The sequence below is a fragment of the Formica exsecta genome, unplaced genomic scaffold (genome assembly GCF_003651465.1).
Source record: "Formica exsecta isolate Colony F162 unplaced genomic scaffold, ASM365146v1 scaffold122, whole genome shotgun sequence".
Lineage (NCBI taxonomy): Eukaryota > Metazoa > Arthropoda > Insecta > Hymenoptera > Formicidae > Formica > Formica exsecta.
In genome coordinates this window covers 3,350,110-3,359,149 of record NW_021848556.1, presented here as the reverse complement: position 1 = coordinate 3,359,149, position 9,040 = coordinate 3,350,110, and positions in this window count along the sequence as shown.

The window sequence follows — 9,040 nt, the reverse complement described above, 5'->3', positions numbered from 1 at the left end:
ATATACATATACATGTTTAAATAAGGCCAGCTCAACTAGTCTAGAGCACCATTTATCTCGTATACATTACGAAGAATAGAGCCAGTATATAAAAGTTAATTAATTAATTAAGGTAAGTAAATAGTTAGAATGTAAACTAAAGGATATATATCGAACTCCGGTGACGGAGCTTGGGACTTAGCATGCTCAGTTAAATAAACTACAACCGTGATCGTAGATATTACGTAAAAGCATTAATAGAGCAATTTTTCGATTATGCACAAAGAATTTCGCGTTTAGAGACGGACAATCATTAACGTTTCATTATGTAGTAATGAAGTGAGATATAAAACGTCGGCATCCCAAAAGCCAGTATTATGTGAATGCGTAACAAGCAATATCATTATTAATAGCATTATATATTATATATGATGCTTTCTAAAATCTTTTTTTAGTGGCAAAAAAAAAAAAAGCTTTCTTCGATCGTAAATCGTCAAATTTTGATTCCGCATAAGGTGCCAAAGTAGAAGGTGCAATTACGAAATATCGTTAATACTATTTCGTGCTTTATGAAAATAAAAGCATAATCGAGTAAATTATTCTTTTCTAACGTGCTTTGAGATTTTTGATCCTGAGACGTAGACACACGTTTCATACAAACGATGACAACAAATGTTATTCCGCATTTTACGTGATGGCATCATGATGGAAAGCTCAATAAATATTCGCAGAACACCTATAAAAGGCAAATATATGCTCAAACGCTCTGTGTTGTCTGTCGCAAGAACGATCCACTTTATCATGTATATTTATGACATCGTTCTTTGCGACTGTCTGATTACAAAATAACAATCGCATCAGGATGTCTTTGATGCATCGAATTGGCGATTTCGGAATTGCTAATCGAAAAGTGCACAAAGTAGACTCTATATTTGAAGAAGGTTACTTAATTAACAGCTTCAATTAATGTTGATTAGTTGATAAAAATTCATTTATATGATAATTGAAAGTTTTTTTATATATATATAAAACTTTCAACTATTTATATATATATAAATGAGGCATGGTTTATTAATGTAATATTGAAAAGGAAAATACAAAATTGACTGTTGGAAATTTTAGGCACCGAAGTCGCTGATTCCACATGTTAAACGATGACGGATTTGTGAGGGACACAAAAATCTCAATGCACTCGCTTCATGTATAGTAATACATACATCGTGTACATAATTTCTAGAAACTTTGCGTCTAGAAACGCGACCTGCGTGGCAGGCATAGCATTAATCTGTTTCTTCAAACCGTATTTTCGCCGCTGCATAATGCAATTAAAGCTTGGACATCTAAAGCCAGTTAAAACAATGAGACAAGAGATGCCAGTATATGCTAGAGAGCCAGTTTATATCATTAAAAAGAAACTCTCCGCGTGTAAGATTAACGCGAGGGTCGATAAATTAACATTTGTTACGTGTTGTATTCTGATAGAAAATAGTGCCTTCTAATGTTAAGGAAGAGGACACTGCGTTAGGCCTTAAGTATACTGCTAGTGCCTTAAGTCACGCGAATTTTCGTGCTTGTATACCTTTCATAATCCGATCCTTCAAAAATCCTCGCCCGGAGGACCAATTCGGCGCGCTTTATGGTATCTCCCTTGCAGAAGTTACAAATCGAACGTCACATGTCAGCTCACACAAAATTCAGTTATACGTACGCAAAATTTCAAGTGATTAGAAACAGAATAAATCTAAAAAAATTAAAATTTCGGACAATTAAGGTATGATAATCGTAATGCAACATAGAACTTTTAATGAAATTTTAAATTATATATTGCGTATATAACACCGTGAAGTTTGGCCTACATATTAACACGTCTTGTATTCCTGGCAAAAAGTGTAAACATTTTTTTCTTTTAATCTCGATTGTACTCGGTTGGTCCTGATCGTTCGATATAATCGAATATCTTGTTCCCTCTTCACAATTTATGATATAATTTGATTTTCAATTTATATTCTCACACATTTCTGTAAATCTCATTACCTATTAAAATCTTGGGATTATCATTTGACATATTCCTCAACATATCCTGTAAATCAATTATCAATTATCGGTTTTATGACAGGATAAATAATTAAATAAGGATCTATATATTGCATAACTTATATACATATATGTATGTATTAGATGAGCAAAGAAGCAATGAAGGCTACAGTAGAATCTTTATGGACAGAATTGATAGTACGTTTTTACAATGAATTACTTTCATACATCACATAGATGGTGAAATTGTATAATAACGTGACGCTATCTTTCATCATTTTTGTCCATACATTTGCGCTGGAATATGTCGGCACATTTGTCTCTCACTTTTTATTTAAATTTCAGATTGTCATCTAAATAATCGTATTAACGAAATTCTAATCTGAATCGCGCTTTTGTAATATTCAGAAATGTTAATTAAAAACACTGGATGTTTCAACTTAAAATATCAAGAACTTGCATAATTGAGGCTTCAATCTTCGTGATATCTTTCGACAAAGTTTACCGCTCAATGTTAAAGTTATCTAACTTGATTATCAATTTTATGATCGTATTATACGTGAACTATATTTATATGATATTTATATAATACAAGGTATATATATTCAATTCAATTCCCCCTATGATAAGCTAAATTTATTCCTATCTAGAATATATATGCACATGTCGAAAACATGCTACTAATGTTAAAGAATTTGTGATAATGATGAATTTATGATTTCATTAAGTCGCCTTTTTTATTTTGACTATTGAATATTTCTTTTCTTGACTTTTTGTGATTATGTCTTTCAAAAGATTTCGAGAGTGCTTTCATCAATATAAATATTAAGAGACGTAGTTGTATTAAATTACTTATACATTTTTTGTTTGGTAAGTATATGTATCGTTTTCGCATTAATTTGCTCTTTCGCTCACGTTTTTCACATTTCGATCAGAAACATGTTTTTATACTCGCATATAATATGTGACGTCGATCATTCTTGCTTATATAGGTTTTAAAATGCGTAAAGTACACGAGAGCAGTTAGCTACTGTATACGTTAATTGCCGTCCCCCCCCCCTTTTTACGGGAAAAATAAAACATTCCTGTTGCTACTAGCACGAGATAAAGTTCATCACGCAGAAATTTGTAGTGCCGCATTGTCGTTAGAGATTTCGATATCCTGGAAAGAAAAAGGAACCGACTACGCGGATTTACATTCCCCGAGCACACACGTTCCTATATCTAAGAGTACGTGGAGCTTCAAGAAAGTCCAATGCTTTACGCGTATTTGAAAAGTGTTTCCCTCCCCCTCTCCCCTCTCTTTTTCTCTCTCTCTCTCTATATATATATATATTAGCGCTTATTTCCCATGTTAATGCATGACTATTCAATTCCCCATAGAAGGCGAACCGTGAATGGATAAGAAAATAGATAAACGAGCTCCAATTGAATTTTCTTCGAAGGGCTTTGCCCAGAAAGATTAGCATTTCAAGTGCCTTAACGGACGTCAACTGACAGTCGATTAATCGAGATTATATAGTCGGAATCATCACAATCGAGTTGTCGATTTTCAGACACGGATCATTTATATATATTTGGCATATCATGTTAGGCCCAATTAAAGATGAACGAAATAGAAAACAAGGTATTTGCACGTACGATACATATGGTGAGGAGAGTCTCTCCTCTCGATTACGATCTTATTAATAACTTTAGAAGGAAAGCACTTGCACGTCGCATTGACAATATCTCTCCACGTGTTTCTGTAATCTTGAATGCTATCGAGCTCGGTTATTTGGTAAGTCTGAACAAAATTTAGATTTGTTTCGAAGGAACTAATAGTATGAAGGATTGAAAAATGAAACTGGTATTTCGCATAAACATAATAATGCAGAAAATTACATATTATCCACACGAGATATCGCATTCCACACGGTCTTTCGGAAAGATAAGTGTGTGATCGGCCCAAAAGAATGTTTGGTTTTACCTTAAAGGTCCAGACGATTCAACAACTAAAAGCATGTTAATTCAGAAAAAAATAAGTTACTATTTTATTAATTTTGAAATTTTGTTTTTGGGCTTATATTCAATTAGGATTACGAATTTGTTGAATACTAAATTTGCAATAAGAACATGTCAGTTCAATTTAGTTTGCAGATAGTTGTGTATACTTTTTTAGTATGATTCTTATCGTCTCTTAAACTTGATACATGTACACAAAAATAATTTTATTTTCTCGCAAATGCATGTTAATTATCCTTTTTTTTTTCTCTAAAGATATATAGCGCTCATGATATGGTATTTTCATATATTGTATTTCACATGCGCATATTAAAATGCAATATATGCGTAAAATAGAATACAAGATGTTTGGTGAATCGAAATGATTCGTAATTCGAAACTAAGGGAATTTCGTTTCTATTACATTAATCCCGGCATCCCTTTTTTTTTTTTAGCATACTTTTTCTCCTATAATAACTTTTTTTTCAAGATATTAAAAAGCCGCAGTACATGTCTCGATGGGCGACCGAAAAAAATATTTTTTATTTTTATATATCGAAAGTACTGTAAAAGCGAAATACGAGCACCGTATAACAGTTTCTTTAAACAAGTTATGCAACGCGAACTGTATAATTGTCGCGATTTGTAGGTTCGAATATTCACGTGAATTTAACAAACGGAACTACTAGGTCTTAAGGTAATAAGTTAGAGCAACAATAATTATTGTACATAGCATGTAAAATTCGCCGTTTGATAATCGTCCATAGACGATCGGCGGATTAGAATAGCATGATTCTATCCGATTAATGTAATCAATGGGGGCCAGTAATTCTCTCTCGGATCTCGCACGGATTTATATACTGCGGTGCGCGTAGCCTAGCCTGAATTACAGATTTTAGTACGGCTTCGTGTTCTACAATTAGTACGTAGACATATATATTAAAATATTTCTTATATATCTAAATATATCTGCCATAAAAGTTTGCTTTTCTGTTAATATGAATTATAATCTGAAATTTTCGATTTTATTTGAATATTATAATATTTGTTTTTGATAGATAAAATTGAAGTTAATGTTTCGTTATATTTTATTTTGTCATGATAAGAAATGCAAGGTGCTAAAATTTTGAAAGAAGGGCAAAATAGCTGCGCGCCACTAACTATTATCCTTTAAGCATAATTATACATATATTGTGTAGAGGAATGTAGATTAATAATAATATATTATGAATCATTGTATAAAAAAACCAAGGCATTATGCTAACTTGGTATTTTTTATTGTATCACGCGGCGTTTAAAGATGGTCTCTATTATACCGCGCACACAGAAGAGTTTGTTAGAGTTAAATAAAAAGAAAAAAAAAATATATATGTATACATAAATGAATATATATAGAGAGAGATAAATATAAATATATTGTAAATGTGGTTGTAATCATATTACTGTTATCGATATTGATGTCCTTGATTTGGATAATTTATTTATTGAAAGAAAAATGAGAGAAGAATGTATAATTATTCGCGGAGAGATGAATAGTGAAATATATATTACGCACGCGAATTTATATATACGATATTATCGTAAATGCCGGTAAAAAGTTTTTTTACGAGAAAGTCCTAAAGGTATATATTCGATCGAATACGACCATGAGCGCGTATATTGATTATAATAACTTGCGATTCCTACTGTGGAAGTAAATCTTATATATCGTAAGATCCTGGTGGTACAGTCTCTCTCTCTCTCGTGGCTGACACGTGATTTATTGAAATAAATATACGGCGTCGAGTTGCAGCGACGTGTGATGTACATACACATGGCATGCCATGATCGTTCTGTGTGTGGTACAGTCATGCACCTGTCTCGGTATCCACACTATCGAAACGCATTGTGGTTGCATATTTTAGATAATACTTATCATTATCATTATTACGATTATTATTATAATTAATACTATTGCTATTATTATTATTATTATTGTATTTGGCAGGGTTACGACACATTAAACCGAAAAAAAACTAATATCAGACATGTCTATTTACATCCTTTCCGATCAGATCCTATATGCACGCAAAATCCAATTTATAAATATTTTTCTAGATAATTAATTCTCTCTCTTCCGGATAAAATTTTATATATTGTTTAATTATTTCAATTTGATGTTTTAACGTGCGCAGAAATTATTTCTCAAGACATCGTCGGATGGTATAAATGCATCTAGTCCGATTACATTTTTTTTTCGGATAAGCAAACGGCGACAAATAAATTCATGGACGATCAAACGGTGGAAATAATTTCTGACAAGTTGGCGGCTACAATACGATCATTAGGCTATTTTCTCCGGAGTGTGTAGCGTCCCAAGACGCAATATCTCTGCGGTAACCGTATATTTGTCCCACAGGCAACGAGCCTTTCTGCACGCTGGCATTCTGCTAAGTTGTAGGTAGGTAGTTTCCGTACTAGGTAAGTACAAATCCTACCATATATATGTATATACGGTATATATGTACCACCGCAGGAGAATTTGTAGTTCGAACGGCTATAACCGAGGCCATAACTTAAGCGGAATATCAACCATTGCTGATTCCGGTCTATGACGGAATTCTCTCAAGTCGAGGCGCAATCCTGGATATCAACCGTGACAACATGACGAGTCTCCTCGCATCTTCTTCGGAACAGAAATGCGATTGGTTTATGGATGCCGATAAAATCTTCGATATTTGAAACCTCAGGTTTTTCAAAGCCACAAACAGGTAAAAGAGGACAATAGCTACTTCGGAATTTAAATTTCCTCGATATATAATAATTATTATAAAAATAAATTCAAATTTAATTATGATTATTTCACGTAATTCTCGTAATCTTTTTTTTATCTCATAATTAATTGGATCAACCGTTCGCCTTTTTTTTTTAAATAACAATACAAAACAATCATATTTTATATATCTTGTACATTTAACGTTGTCGAAACATTCAATGTTTTAAGTCGATATTATTTAGATAGAGATTATCTGTTTTATATCAGCAAAATATTAAATACATATAAGTTTTATATAAGCAAAATATTGAATACATAGCAGTCTCGATAATAAATATGATTATAGATGCAATATATAAAGAACTAAATTCTTACGCATTTAATGCGTAACATATGTAATTAAGGAGAAAATAAGATTATTTCAATGAGAGAAATGCTTGGTACATCTAATACGATGTTTTGTGACTTCCATTTGAAGCCGAACAGACGTTACTACTCATGCCAAGTTCTCGGACAATGTTAACAAAAAAGCATATACAACACACGTACGCTTATGGTAGTGGCTGCAAGAAACTCGTATTCGTGATCATGCCATTCGTATCGTGTCCGCATGTCTTCCGCGTCACTATGCGATTGATGATGGCCATTATTATTAGAAAACAGTATAGTTGCTATAAAATAGACACATTAAATACTTTACACGTGTAAAAACTTCACGCAAGTTGCAATTCGAAAGATACTTTAGTCGTAAATTACACGATTTAAATACAACATATATATTTTCTCATTTAAGTATTTAATCCTATTAAAATACGCTGTTTCTAAATAAAAATAGACGTCCACTGTTTCTTTCCAACATTATCGCGCATTTTAACGTTCTGTATCGAATATTTTGGCAATTAATCTTAAAATACAGTGATATTAAATTGCGAAAACATTTTGACACAATCACTTTGTTCATTTTCTGCAATTGTCATAGACTCTATATCGATATGTGTCATACATTGAATCGCGATAAATTTAAATGAGGTATCAATACACATCTCGCGTCAATCGTATCGGCGCTAATGAGACATCTTCTTGAGACGGTAATTGTGACGTGATTTCGTGATGATTATAAATTGACACGTCGCGATGCATCGTCGTACGAGAACGTCAAGCGGAAGAAAATCGGCAAAATCATACGCGGCCTCGAGACTAGCGTGGTTCTCTCGGCAAATAAGGATACATCGCGTAAAGCCGTGCGATTACCAGCTACGGTAAAATATATGTTTATAACCTCATATACACATCTGCCTTGAACGTAACGAATGGGCAATGGTGTCCACAAATGTTATTGATCGCGAGTAGTACTTTGCGCGGATATATATATTTGTCATCATTAGTGGGTGCGAGGTACACATATATTTATATCTGCGGCATAATCCGAATCATATGAAGCCACCGCATTAAAGGTGTCAAGTCTACTTATCGTCTCTCAATGTAACCCAGCTGTGTCGTGCAAATAAATTTTTGCTTGCCGAGACACGAACGTTATGTACAAACAGTACCATTCTAGTCAATTTCATAATCGACTATTAAATTTTCTACATAAGATACATCTGCAAAAATTGTATCCACAGATAAATAATATCAAATAATAAAGGATATATAATTAATAAAATTGAAAGAAAATAGTAGTTTATTCTTTTAATATTTGATACGAATATAATTCTTTTAATATAGATAAAATTAGTGATCTATTATTTAATTCTCAATTACTAGAATCAGATTTGAATAAACTGGATACAATAATAATGCTGATCAATTATATAAATGATAAAGAATTAACTTTTATCATAATTTAGAAAATACTTTTATTTGTATCTTCATTTTGTTTAATCTTATAATCGCAGTGAAAGTATCTTATACAATTTATAAAATATCAGGGTCAGATTTGAACGTGTTATAGTAGCCGAGGATTAACATGAATATCTCGCGACCTTCGCGAGAAAAGAATAATGATTGCGATCGCACGGCGATGTGCGAACGGGAACGAGAGCGAACGTCTTTTTGCGAGCATCTCGCGCGCGTTGCATTATAAATCATAGCTCGCGGGCGCGTTCGCGGCGTATCCGCGCAGATCGTGCGCATAGAGAAGGGAACGGAACGGGAATAGTGTGGTTACAGCATGGTAAAAGTGACGATATAATTTTAGCCGAGCATTAGAAAGTGAATTACGAAAACGCGTCCATGGCTCGCGTAAAAGGGTCCGGCGCTTATTACGTTTGGCGAGTTGAATTTTACGCA